The sequence below is a fragment of the Halichoerus grypus genome, chromosome 1, assembly GCF_964656455.1.
Source record: "Halichoerus grypus chromosome 1, mHalGry1.hap1.1, whole genome shotgun sequence".
Classification (NCBI taxonomy): domain Eukaryota; kingdom Metazoa; phylum Chordata; class Mammalia; order Carnivora; family Phocidae; genus Halichoerus; species Halichoerus grypus.
The window spans coordinates 60414933-60430086 of record NC_135712.1 but is presented as its reverse complement, the minus strand read 5'-3'; positions in this window follow the sequence as shown (position 1 = coordinate 60430086).

The window sequence follows — 15154 nt, the reverse complement described above, 5'->3', positions numbered from 1 at the left end:
GTCAGCTGCTGTTTCCATGGCAATCCATGTACAGCTCAGACATTTTTTTCTCTCCTAGTCTACATTACCTCTATTACATAGCAAAGAATGCTAAGATTAGTAAACAGACATATTTGGTAAATGTGATGTGGTATCGCAGTCACTAAAATTGTGGCTGATTATTCTAGTTTTAGAATAGTTACAGTCTATATTATACACCCCGATCTGTGGCAAAGCAGCAAAAAAACCTTACATTTTGTCTTATACTTGGGAAAAATGTCCTTTGTTTAGACAGTCTCTTGAACATACCACACAGGTTTAGCAAAATAGTGATGTGTGCCTTAAGCTGAAAGGAGTAAATTTACTAGAGTTTTAAAAATTTCGTAGATAGGGGCGCCTGGGTGGCTCAGTTGGTTAAGCGACTGCCTTCGGCTCAGGTCATGATCCTGGAGTCCCTGGATCGAGTCCCGCATCGGGCTCCCTGCTCAGCAGGGAGTCTGCTTCTCCCTCTGACCCTCCCCCCTCTCATGTGCTTGCTCTCTCTCATTCTCTCTCTCTCAAATAAATAAATAAAATCTTAAAAAAAAAAAAATAAATAAAAAATAAAAATTTCGTAGATAGATAGATAGTTATAGAGATCTCTATTATCTATATATTTATATTTGACTTTTACATGTAGAGTGAACACATTTATCTTAGGTGTGTCTGGCATCTGAACAGTTCTTTTAGACTAAAACTAGTCCTCTATACTATAAATGTGAACCATAATAAGTAAATAAATAAATAAATAATCACTACTCCTCAGAAACTGGAACCAGGAAGATCGGTTTTTTTCTCAGTGTATTGCTACTGTTCCCTTCTCTAAATGCAACCAAAATTTCTGAGTCCTCACGGTAGTCCATTTGCTGTTGTGGTGGAATTAACCATCTGTTTTCCATTCACTCTGCTTCTGGTAACAATGCCCAGTTTGTCTGGGGGGGGGCGGGAATTATTCCATCCCCATTCTGAGACCATACCCTCTGGTGGAGTAAACTCCATTCTCAGCTCCAGGGCTGGGTGGGACTTTAACCTAAATCTGGCCAGTCAGGGCCCTACATTCTCCTAGTGATTGGATCAAGGATAAGAATGGGGCAAGGCCATGCCAGGAGTCAGGTCCAAACAGAGTTAATTCCGGAACTTTTGCCTAAGCAGCCAGAAAGGAGACAAGCTTCATCCTCTGGACTCTATCTGGGAGAATGTGAATCTGAAGCAGCTAGAGAGACAGAGAGAGAACACATGCTTGGGAATGAAGCCACACAGAGGAAGGCAGAGACGAGAGACAGAGGGAGCTGTAAGGCAGGAACCATAATAGGACTTCCCTTATTGAATGCTGTAAGAATTAAAATGAATTTGTAACATAAGGTACTTAAACAGTGCCTGACATATGGGCAGTACTCAATAAATGTTAGCTATTATTATTATTCACATTGTTTGAATCCTCCTTTAAAGTCAGTTTTAATTAGTTTTCTGTCACTGTAACTGAAAAAGTCTCTCTCTCTCTAAATATATATATATCCAATCTCTCTCTATGTATAGACATATGTATATAAAATCTCAAAAGTAGTGTACATTAATGTAAAATTTCTACTCTTTACCTAGTTATTCTGCTTATAGGCATGTATCTGAAATGTGATTGAAGTGTATGCACACATACAACCATTGCAGTGTTATTTATACTTACAAAAATCAAACACCTGATTTGTCAAAAAAAAAAACCAGAAACAAAACAAGAAAACTTAAGTACCTTAAGGGCAGTTATATGGTCATATATTATGCTGTCATTAAAATGATGCCCATTAAGTATTTTTAATGTATTGGTTTATAATGTTATGTGTAATGAAAAAAATAACAGAATATATAGCATGTACTTATAGTGTATGTACATACAGTATGATCTCAAGTACATTAAATAATTATATAAACAGAAGACTGGAGGGAAAAACACTAAGATATTAGTAGCTGTTTTCTCTGAGTCTTGGTACTATGAGTGACTTGAATTTTTTCTTTCACTTTTCTATATTTTTTAAAGTGTCTATAATAAGCACTTAGTATTTCAAATATTATTTTTCATTGTCTGTACATTCATGGAATTTTATGCATTCTAAACAATAGATCTGATATTATTGTAGCCATATAGCTAGAAAAGTGAATTTAGAAAAATGCAGAAATACCAGAATCTTAGAAATGTTCTCTAGTTCCATCATTTTTAGAGATTTTGTAGGAAGCTAAGGCTGAGAAGTTGTAACTTACTCAACATTTGACAGTATTTGGCAGATATTTTAAGACTCAGACGACATGGATGTGAATCATATTTCAGTTTTTTTCATTTCTATTATAACACATTTTTTCTATATGCAGCAGAGTGGACTCACTGATCTCAATTTGCATCTGGTTTCCATAGTAACTGCTTTTGGGCTTTTAACATTAGGCACCACCTGTTGTTCTGTGGACAAACCACCAAATAACATCACAAATTATAGAGGGGCATACACCTGTCTTCAAATAGCACTTCCCTAATGTGCTGTTTCTCACTGATATTTAGCTGCACACTAGCATACACCTAAGATAATCTCCTTGCCATTTCTGCACATACAGCAGCTGTAGCTCCTGAATTTAAAAATATTAAGTCCATACTTTCACACACTGTGATGACAATATGGAGCCACCGCCAGGAATAATAGGACATTAGACGTAGCTCTATAGAGCTTTGCAGTCTCTTTCATGTGATATTTGGAGATTCTGAAAATTACAACATAGTTAAGACTCTCTCACACAAATTTTCTGGTTTTCTACATTTGCACAAGAACACACACAGAGTCACACTTCTAAATATATCAAGTTATTTTAGAAATTGTGCAAACCCTTTTTCTCTGATTCATTTTTAGGCTTTCTTACTTGCAAGCAAACCAGCTGTTGGGGAAGACATAGGGATTTTCCTTAATTAAAATGATTTCTCATAGCTCTGATTCAAAGACCCTAAATTATGATAGCAAGAGTCTCTCTCCCTGGCAAGATTTCCTTTGCAAAGGGCAAAAGAATTTTCAGAAAGTAGCTTACTTAGGTTTTATCATCCCTTGGATATATGTGATTGAACCCTTAAGGTAAGTGAGAAAAGACTCAAATGCATTTTGGAAAAAAATATATAATCAGCTGCTCAAAATGGTGTAGAGCATATATTGTGGGAGAATGTGGCTCACAGGCTAAAACAGTTCATTGAAACAGAAGCATTTCAGTTAGTCAGATGACTCTATGTATTATTTATTTCTCTCTATTTGCTGCTCAACATCGAGTGTTTCCGATTGGGGAGTTTACCCACCCTCCTGTCATCTGGCAGCTAAGTGAGGAATTCTGAGCAGCAGATCAGGTCCTGCATGTCAGTCTCAACTTCTGGGGCCCATGTTGCTTTTGTAAAAGCATGATCCCCTCTCGATTGTGCCTTTCTCTCCCCTTTCCTCTCTTTTTCATTGTGAGGCAGTGGAAAGAACGCCAGATCCACATGCATTAGCCATGTAGTCTGAGTCTCAGGCCTCTCCACAAGGAGGTAATAATACCCATCTCACACAGCACAGTGATAGTAAAATGTCAGAGAGCAGATATTACTGAGCATGATACTTAGTAGGCACTCACAAGTTTTATTTCCCTGCTCTTTCTCCACTTCTAAGGTTTCCCTGGATCCGCAGCTGGAGGTTAGAGAGGTCACCTCCTGGGGGCACTCAGAAGCCCAATGCTGCTCCCTCCCACTCGGCTGTCACTGAGCTTGTCCTTAGTTCCTCTTTCTTACTAACCACAGGAGTAGCTCCAACAGCAGCAGGAGTGACCCTAAGGCTTCAGGGAACAGTTATAACCAACAGTTATCACCTGCTGTTCCAAAACTGTGGAAAAACTGAATATAACTTCCAAATCCCTGAAAAGAAGCAATCAAAAGGGGATTAAAGGAGATGGTATTTGCAAAGTGCTTAGCATAGTGCCCAGCACACAGTAAATGCTCAGTAAATGTTATCCATTCCCACAAATTATTTTTGGAATGAAGGAATGGCTAAGCAGATCGGTAAGGGCTCCACTGGATGTTTAGTTGAATGGTATTAAGTGAACTGATAATGATGGTGACCATGAACATGAAACCAATTTCTGTTTAAATGAGAGTCTTGCAGAGATGAAATTTCAGATGAAATGTGAAGGGTAGGATATCTCACTTTTCTCTCAAGATGGAGCAGTAGGTTAGATCATGATGAGATATAAAGCATAATACAGACATTAATTTCACTCTCAGCTGAAGTCAGCACAGAATGACTCCCCCAAGTCTTCCACTTTGGATTTGAGAAATATTATTCTGGGACATAATAATCTCTAATGTGAAAGATAAAGTTCTGAACTTTTCCTGATAGCTGCAAACTCTGTCAACTTTAGCACTAAAATAGGAAAAGAAATAGATCAAAAAGAAAATGTTACATTGCTGGTCTAAAAGCTACAAGATGAAAGTCGCTCATTCCACCCCCAAGTCCTCCCACAGTAGTCTGAAGGAATATTGGTGATGAATAAAATCTCTTGCTTAGAACAGTAACATTTCAGAGGTCAGAAACATCATGAAGGTTCTGCAAGTCAGAGACTCTTAACCTGGGTCCATGGGATAAATTTGGGATGATGGTGGGGCAATCTATCAACCCTCTGAAAATTATATGCCAAATTGTATGTATGTGTGTGTGTGCGTGTGTGTGTGTGTGTGTGTGTGTGTGTGTGTGTGTGTGTGTGTGTGCTTTCTGGAATGCTGGAAAACTGGAGGTGGAAATCAGGACACTGACATGGATTTCTCCCTAGATGAGGATGTGGCTGAGCTGATGCCATGGGACTCAAGAATAAGGAACCAGCTCTTTGTAAATGTTTACTGACTGGAGGTTCACAGGCGGTAAGTTCATCAATGGTGAAACAAGCCCCGAACATAAAGGGAAGCAGCACAGCCAGCACCCCCTTCTTGGATCAGGGAAGACCCCAATTTGCACCAATAGTGTCGTCAGCCCTTATCAGGCACCTAGGCCCAAGAAAAACTATACCAGATCAACTGCAGCTGCTCCTGGTCCGTGTGGCTCCTCACTTCCCAAATATTCTGTATTTTTGTATAAATAAGTTAGAAATCCAATCTAGTTTTGCAAAGTTCTGCATGTGTGTGGTCACTTCCTGCTAATTCGTAATACTGCAATAGGCATGATCCTGAAGAGATGATCTTTGGCTTTTACCAGATTCCTAAAGGGTTCTTGACTTCAAGGGCTTAAGAAGCACCTTGCTGGATGAATAAAATAATTTTACAGATAAGGGAATTGAAGTCTTTGAGAAGTTAGGAGCTTTGCCCCAGGACAACTGGGAGCACCATGACTAGGAAACAGTTCTATCCAAGCCCAGATCACCACTTCTGCCATTCAACCCTTGCAGAAACTAAGTACTTTAGGGGCAGTCTTGGTCAATTCTGGTTGCTATCACAGAATACCCTAGACTGGGTGGTTTAACTAACAAACATTTATTTCTCACAGTTCTTGGATGCTGGAAGCATGAGATCAGTGTGCCAGCATAGCCAGACTCTTGGTGAAGTCCCTCTTCTTGGTTTAGATGGTCATCTTTTCTATGTATTCTGACATGGAGAAGAGAAAGGAAAGATCTCTCCGGTATGCCTTCTTATAAGGGCTTCACCCTCATGATCTAATTACCTCCCCAAGGTCCCACCTCCTAATACCATCACCTTAGGGGTCAGGATTTCAATATATGAATTTTGGAGGGACGCACACATTCAATCCATAACAGGAGCCTCAGGGATGATCAAGTGAACTAATGTCAACATCACACCACTCTAAATCAGGAGCCAGAAGTAATTCCATGGTTTGTGTATCTCCTATCTCATAATCTTGGTTTCAGAGAGAACATGACAAACCGGGGCAATCAGATAGCTAGACAACAGAATCAAGGCAGTAAATGAACCATAGGCATAAAAACTAACATTTGGTTCTGTCAACAAGATGCTTTCCCAGAAAAACCCTTGCTCCAGACATCATGGAGAGAGCAGCCAGCAGCAGCTTAGGTATCTCCCTCTTAGTTTAGCAGCACGTGGAATGACCATGGCAGTCAAAACTCTTCTGATGGATTTGTGCCTCCATCTCCAACAACCTTCTTATTTCTGTTTCTAATAAGACTGACCCATGAGACTGCTTCTGGGAATATTCCAGGAAAGACCACTTATCACACTGACAGAACTATTTCACTAAAGCAGCATCTCAACCCAGTGGTTCTTTCAGGTCCCTCCTTCTCATTCCCTGCTTTTGGTCTTGGTCCCTCTCTACCTGTTTTTCCTCCTCTGATCTCACCACCTCTTCTTTCTGTTTGTTTCAACTTTCTTGCTGCCTTTGGTTGTCTATCTTCCTTCACAGGTTGCCGAGTATCTAACTAGGGAACTAAATCACACAGTTTGATAAAGATGTTCTTGAGCTGTTCATCAGCATGGCAACAGAAAAGGCTTTCTGGGATTTAAGAATGTAAGACATGCTATTCTAAAGTGAGACAAATGGCCCATTTCATGCAATGTTCATGTGTTACAAAGTAACATCAAGATGTTTATAGAAAAATATGGTGGCTCTCTATGAAATAAAGTTCTAGTAAGCAAAGTATTCTGAACATTGTCAACTTTCCCTTAATAACCCACCCCATTAGTAACAATATAGAATGTTTACTAAGTACCTGTTATATGCCAGGCATTGTGAGAAGTTCTTTAAGTGCATTTTCTCATTAAATATCACAAGTGTCATTATCATCCTCATTTTGTGGATGTGCAAACAGGTTTAGAGAATTGTGGTACAGCCAAATTCTAACCCAGGCTGGTCTGCCTTCATAGACAATTTTAACTACTATGCATATGATACACATGCATTTAAGATGCTTAAAACATATGTCAACAATTCCAATTTTAACCACCTTTTAAGGTTTTAACAAACTCTATGCTGTTACTATTGAGCACATTGTTTCTGTGAGCCTCTCATGAAAGATGTTCTTTCTTCCTTCCTTCCTTCCTTTCTCTTTCTTTCTTTTTCTTCCTTCCTTTTTTTCTTCCTTCCTTTCTTTCTTTCTTTCTTTCTCTCTTTCTTTCTTTCTTCTTTCTTTTCTTGAAAGACATTCTTTCAAATTTAATAATGTAATACATCTAGGTTAGCATTTGGTGAATGAATCCACATTCATTTTATCACACCAGGGGATCCAAAATCTAATCAGTAGGAGTCCCAGGGGGAAAATAGGGGGGTGGGGAGTGATGAGGAACAATTTCTCAAAGAAATAATATAAGAATGTTTTCTAGAACCAAAACACATGAATCTCAAGCCCACTGAATCCCCAGCACAGTAATTGAAAGAAAGATACTCTTATCATGGAAATGCCAAACATTGGGAGTAAAAACAAGTTTCTCAAAATTTGTGGAGAGAAAAACAGGTCATACAGGAAAGAATAGCTTCAGACTTCTTAGCAGCCATTCACAAGAATCTGGAAGATAATGGAGACCTATTTTCAAAGTACTTCAAATGTGAGTGAAACATGTTTAGCCTAGATTTCTTTACCTAGACAAACTAGGCATCAAGTGTGAGAGAAGAATAAAAGCTTTCTTCATGAGGCTGCTAGAGGCTGTACGCCACCAAAATGGGAGCGAAAACCAAGAATGAGAAAGACATGAACCCCAGGAGATAGGAGATGCAACAGTGTAGAGCCAAAGGCAATCTCCAAAGTAACTGTGAAGGAAAGGCCCAGGATGGTAGTTTAGTAGCAAAGCAACAAATCTGATTGGAGTAGGAAGACAGGGGCCCCAACAATGAGCCATATTCACATAATTATAGCAATAAAAACAGTAAATACAGATTTAACAAAAATAAAGAAATGTGCAAGATGTGAAAGATAAAGCAAAAGAACTTTATTGGACAGAATAAAAGAAAGGCTTGAGTAGAGGAGAGGTATGCCATGTATCTTGATAAGAACATTAGATTTTATAAATATGATAAATTTCCAAAATTTATACAAAAGCAATTTTTAAAATGTAATCTGGTTAGTTGTTTCTAAAGTTCTAAAAAGCAAGTATATGAAAATTGCAAATACATTTGGGATGCCTTTTCTCCCAGATACAGAAATTTATCACAAAGTTCGAGTGATTTTGGCATCAGCCAAAAACAGATCCAGGTCATAGGTAGGAATTAAATGTCTGATAAGTAAGGTGTTTAAATGGAGTGGGGGACATAATAAATCAGCAAAAACCAAAGGGTTTTTTGCAATAAACTGCTAATGATGAATAAACAGCTTGATAGTAATGTGGGGAAACAGACACTCTCATACATTGGTGGTTGGAGTGCAAGGTGATACAACTTGGCAAAATCTATTAAAATCCCATGTAATTATCCCTTGACCTTGCTAATCCTATTTCTTGGTATTATTGCTAGAAAAGTAATGTGTACAGCAATATTTGTTGCAAGATTTTTTTATTACAGCAAAATATTGAGAACAGCATACGTGGGATGGAAAGTGATTTCCAAAAAATATTGTTAAGTGCAACAAAGTACAAAAGAGATATGTAGGACACTGTATTTGTGTATACAAAGGGGACAGTTGTGAGTGTATGTGTGTGTGCATGTATTTGGACCTGTACACTCACTATATATACATTTATATTTGCTGATCTCTATATAAAGTATGCTTGGACACTGATAACATTAGATTTTTCAGCAAGGGGAACGGTTGGATGGATAGCTGGGTGACAAGTGTGAGATAGGGATTTTCTTATATACCCTTTATGGCTCTTGAATTTTGAACCATGCAGCCATAATGCTTTAAATCAATTTAAAAATTAAAAATATTAAAATAAATTCGTATTTTCATAGTTGGTTTTGGGACTGAGTTGGCTAGTTCTTTAATATCTGAGTTAAATATTGCCAGTATGATGCATTGCTTGACACAGCTAACAGACAGAACCAATAAGTCTCCTTTCCTGGCACTTTGGACATCATTCTGTTATAGCATTTATCACACAGTATTATGATTCACTATGTATATTTCTAGCTCACTTACTATAGTGTAAGGACGTCTATGGGCCAGGGACAGATAGATATTCATAGATTCATATATTCATCCACTCATTAACTAACTGCAAGACAAGGTGTTTATTCAACCCTGTATCTTTCATGCATGGCCTGGCAACTGACATATAAGAATTCAAAGCACCACTTTTGAGTGGATGCACAAATAAATGAAGAAGGTGAATTCAGCAATTCATTATAGGATTCAGGATGATATATCCTTAAAATTGGTATTGTTCATAATCCTAAGGACTTCCATCTTTTCTTGGCTTAAACGTTAAGCTGCAATCATGTTGAATATACATTTCAAATCCTCTATAAAGAAAACTTTTAATTTACCTACAGAAAGATCAAAAATACTCATTCAAACACAAAGGAAATGCTAAAGTATCTTTAAATATTATTTTATTACTTTTTCCCTGATATATTTGCATATTTGCAAATGTCATAATTGTATCAAACAGAATAGACAGAAGAAAATAATATTTTTGGTGCAAAATGTTTCATAATTACAAAGCATCACACATCGCTTGGGCCAAATGTTTCCCACAAGAGCCCTGGGAAGCAGAAGATTTTGATGGAGCTAAGCAGATAACAGCAGTGTGAACAAACAATTCCTACCAAGTCATACAACACATCAGCAGCACAAATGGATTTCACCCAAACAAATCTACGCTCCAGGGTCATTATTTCATCTATTTCCTCTCTCAAATTAAAAAAAAAAAATGATATTGAGGCTGAACGTGAAGAGGTCACAGATACATATTGATAAACTCACCCAAACAGCTCTGCTAAGGGGGGAAATGATATTAGAAGAAATGAGTTGAGTCCCTGCTGGGGAATGGCTACTCGTGTGTCAAGGGGGAATTTTGCTTGAAAAACATAATCGCAGGTAGTTTTTAAAAGAATTCCTGAGATCTGTGAAAAGATTTGTCAAAACCCAGGATTTCTAAGGGAGTCAAAGTGTCTCACAGCCCCCTTTGTACACCTCTGTGTTAGCCGCTGTATCTTACTGTATCATAATGGATTTCCTGCCTGCCTCCCCGCACGGCCCCCTGTGCATACTTCCTAAGAAGAAGTTATACCATCATCTTTTGTTTTAATCCCCGAGGTTTAGCCCAGTGCAAGGCATTTAATAGTACTTAATAAATATGCAGACTGAAGAATACAGTTCTTGTTCACAGTAAGTATGATAGTGGAAAGTAGTTCTATCCTTGGCTCTGCCCCTGAGCCCCAGATTCAACTGACACGTAACGATAAACCAAATTTCAGTTTATTCTTCTGAAAAATGAGTGCGGCACTAGCTGACTTGTGATAACATCTTCAGTTTTAAGTTCCATAGTTTTATGTAAGTGTGAGGGAGATGGGATGATGACAAAAAAGAAATAAAACATAAAATACAGCAGTAAGTATGTATTAAACCATTACCATGCCCCTGGATCCATGCTAAGAAATGCCTTTACATTCATTTTCTCACTTAATCCTTGAAACTACCCTATGATAAAGAAACTATTGCTATCTCAATTTCACACATGGAGAAATTAAGGTGCAGAGAGGTGAATAACTTGGACAAGTTCATAGAGCTGTTCTGACTGAGGAGTTCAAGCCTATCAAGCACACCCCTATTTGGACTCTACCTAATTCCAGTTGCAAAAAGATGGCTGTTTTTTTTTTTAATTTTATTTTATTATGTTATGTTAATCACCATACATTATATCATTAGTTTTTGATGTAGTGTTCCATGATTCATTGTTTGCTTATAACACCCAGTGCTCCATTCAATATGTGCCCTCTTTTATACCCATCACCAGGCTAACCCATCCCCCCATCCCCCCCCAAAACCCTCAGTTTGTTTCTCAGAGTCCATAGTCTCTCATGGTTCGTCTCCCCCTCCAATATCCCCCCCTTCATTTTTCCCTTCCTACTATCTTCCTTTTTTTTTTTTTTTTAACATATAATGTATTATTTGTTTCAGAGGTACAGGTCTGTGATTCATCAGTCTTATGCAATTCACAGCGCTCACCATAGCACATACCCTCGCCAATGTCTATCACCCAGCCACCCCATTCCTCTCACCCCCTCACCACTCCAGCAACTCTGTTTGTTTCCTGAGATTAAGAATTCCTCATATCAGTGAGGAAGATGGCTGTTTTTAACAGCAACCTGAAAATGGAGATTTAGCCCATAGCATGTAGGTACTAATGATAGATTAATAATATGATTTATGTCTTATGAAGAAATCCAATTTATGTAACTATATAATATCTTTCTCTTCCCTTTTTCCTGGACTTTGGAAGGGCATAAATATTTAATCCTCTAGGTCTTTTTACCAGGCTCACTGCATGCTGAGATATGAGTGACTTCTGGGTGGGCTTAGTCATCTATAAGTACGTCTGCAATCAGGAGGGAGGAGTTCAATATAATCCCTCCCATTAATACAAAACTTTCATTTAAAATTATCAGGAGTGTTTGACACAAGACAGCATTCCTAAACTTTGTGATTAAACTTTATAAAGTCTTTGAATTATCACAGCATTTATGGGTTCTTCTATTCCATCAATCTCCTGCTATCGGGACACCTATCTAACTCAGATGCCATAAAGGATACCAAGAAGGTCTCAGTCTCTGCTTCAATAAACTTACTTCCTGCAATGGCATACACTTGAGTGTGCAATCAACAAAGGCATGTTGCTTGAACCGGGAGATTATGCTCTAAAATGGCAGGGCTACAATTCAAATAGAGTTCACTCTGTGGTGGAAGCTCAGACTCTTAGCGACTAAACTATAGCCAGCTTCCTGGCTGACAAGTTCCTTGATATCAAGGATTGGAGTATATGCTTTGTTGTAATGTCATATTGCCATATACAGAGCAGAACTCAGTAAGTGTCGCTGATGATAGGATGGAATAAAAAGTCAAATTACACAGAGGTATTAAAGAGAATATCCCCTTATGTGATGCACTAAGAAGAGCACAACACCATTTCTGTGGTATTCTGGCAAAGAGAGTGACCTGCGGCTGGTCATGAGGAAACAGCAGAGAAGCCCAGGTTGGGGGTCATTCTGAAGACCACCGGGATCCCATCAAACTTCCCGCAATGATGGAAATGTCCAATGGTTGTGCTGTCCCATTTGGTAACCATGAACCACATGTGGTTATTGAATGCTTGGAATTGCTGGTGTGACTGAAAATGGTATTATTAATTTTATTTAATATAAAGTGATTTTAATTTAAATAACCAAATGTGGCTAGTGGCTGCCATATTAAGCAGCTCAACTGCAGACCCTCCACTGTCTGTTGAGAACATGAAAGACCAGGAAAGAATGAGGAATTGTACACAGATTGGAAGAGACTAAAGAGACATGACAACTAAATACAAGGAGTGCCTGGATGCCATCCTGGACCAGAAGAAAAGAAGAGTCATCCCTGGGACAGTGTGCATAATTGAATAGGATCAGTGTTTTGGACAGAAGTGTGATGTCATTACTGATTTCCTGACTTAAAGGCTTGTACAATGGTTGTGTAGGTGAATGTCCCTGACTTGGTAAATTGGAGAGTTTTGGGGTGATAGGGAATACTGTTTTCAGCTTGCTCTCAAATGGTTAACAAAAGACTAATGATAATGGAAGTAGAATATATTATGTGTATATATCTGTAAATGTCTATGTGAGTATGTGTGTATAAACACACATGTATATATGAAAATATATGTATATGATGTAAATGTATGCACATTTTTGACATACATACAGAGAGATGGAGAGAGCAAGAGGGAGGGAGGTAGAGAGATGGAGCAAATACAGTGAAATGTTAACAGCAAGAAATCTGGGTGAAGGGAATATGGATGCCCTTTGAATTGTACTTCATGTTTGAAATTATTTCATAAAAATTTAAAGAAGAATTAATATTAATAAAAGTCCTCTGGACGTTTGCCTTTGTCTTTAATCAACAACATTCATTCTTTCATTCATTCAGCAAGCATTTATTAAGTATATGGTTTGTGTAAAGCACTTTAGGAGATACCCAAGTGAATAAGATAGTTCTCTGCCCTTAGGGAATGTGTAGTCTGTGAGAGGTGATAAAACATATCCATAACCACTACACAAAACAACATGAAAAATATTAAAAGAGAAGGGCAGTAAGTATGGTATGAATTTATTTTTTTCTATATGACTTTATATTACACAAAGGGTAATTCTAAATTACACAGGAAGAAAGCTTATTTGAAGGATTTTATCTGCCTCAAAGGATAGGAAAAGTTTTACAGAGTGAGCGTGGTGTAAGTGGTTATTCTTGTCAGTGTAAATAGTATCTATCTCTAAAGAAACTTGAGGAACCTAAGCCAAAAATAGTGACAAAGCTCAAATCTCTTCTATAGCAAGCTCATAGGTAGTCCTGTGTCCTGAGCTTGAATACTTCTAGGGACAGAGAAATCACTACCCTACCTGAGGCAGCTCATTCTGTCATCAGAAAGATTTATCCCTAAGGAAAAATTTCCTTCTTTTTTTTTCTTTAAGGATTTTATTTATTTATTTGACAGAGAGAGACACAGCGAAAGAGGGAACACAAGTAGGGGGAAGTGGGAGAGGGAGAAGCAGGCCTCCCGCTGAGCAGGGAGCCTGATGTGGGGCTCGATCCCAGGACCCTGGGATCATGACCGGAGCCGAAGGCAGACGCCCAACAACTGAGCCACCCAGGTGCCCCAAAACTTCCTTATTCTAAACGAAAGTCTGTCTACATATTTCTCACCCAATCCTGTTGGTCCTATATCTTCCATTTGGGGCTATAAAGAACAAAGCTGACCCCTGTTCTTCTGTATGACAGTTCTCTGCATATTTTAAAATAGCTGAATCCTCTTTTCTCCAAACTAAATATCATAAATCCTCAATTTTTTGAGTCTCCTCATGTTCTCATTCATAATTCTCTGAACATGTACAGACTTTTATATATCTTTCTTAATGATGAGTTCAACATTCTTCACGTCATGGGCCCAGGATTCAAGAATGGTGGGACAGTATCTTATCAAGTGGATTGGCTCCTGCTTTTAAGACAGGTATGTGTCCACTAATAGACCCTGAGACATTTTTGCTTTGAAGAAAGACCATAGCATGCTGCAGACTCACACAGAGCTTACAGATAACTAAAAGCTCTCTGCTTGGGCTGTCTTCCATATTATTATTGGGTACTTGGCTTTTTAGGAACCAGTGTGGACCTTACTCTATTATGTGGATTTTCTTAGCATTCAACAAGCACTCTAGTTTGTGGAGATCCTTTTGGGTCGCAACTTGACATCCAAAATGTTTTATATCCCTCCCGGCTTTATATCATTTTTAATTGTAATGAGATTAATTGCTATGTGATTACTATAAAAATTTAATTATAATAATTACTGTAAAAATAAATTAGAAAATGATTTATGTTAAGAGATAAATGATGAAAGATATTAAAATACAGAATTATGAACAATGAATGAAAAGATCTGGGTGTGTATGACGAGAAATAGAGAAAGAGAACACATGGAAGAGAGAATAATAAACTAAGCAATTGGTAAAGGACAGGGGGACAGGAATTCTACGCATGTGTCAAAAGCAATTACTGCAGAGAGAGGCACAGCCGTAACTACCCCTGAATCCTAAGGCAGTTAATAACAAGAGCTATTTTACACTGATTCCACTTGATAAGATACTTGGACATACCATCCAAAATTGGGGTGCCTGAACTATTGTAAATAAGGCCTTAAATCTGGTGCCTAAAAATTTCAATGATTCCTCCACCACCTAAAGACAGACTCCATATACAGCAGACAGTACTCTCTACATCTGGCCCAGGCCTTACATCTTGCCACCCTTCTCTGGCTGGAAAAACTGAATGTATATCCACTAGACTCCAAATGTAAGAAGTGACTTACAGTTCCCAGAGCAGATCAAACTCTGCTTGCCTCCATACCTTTGCCCATGTTGGCACCCTGCTTGAGAAAACCTTGGCTCAAGGCTTAGTTAAGGCACCATTTATTTTCAAAATATCTATGTTCCCTCCCCTCAATCTTCATTTATTT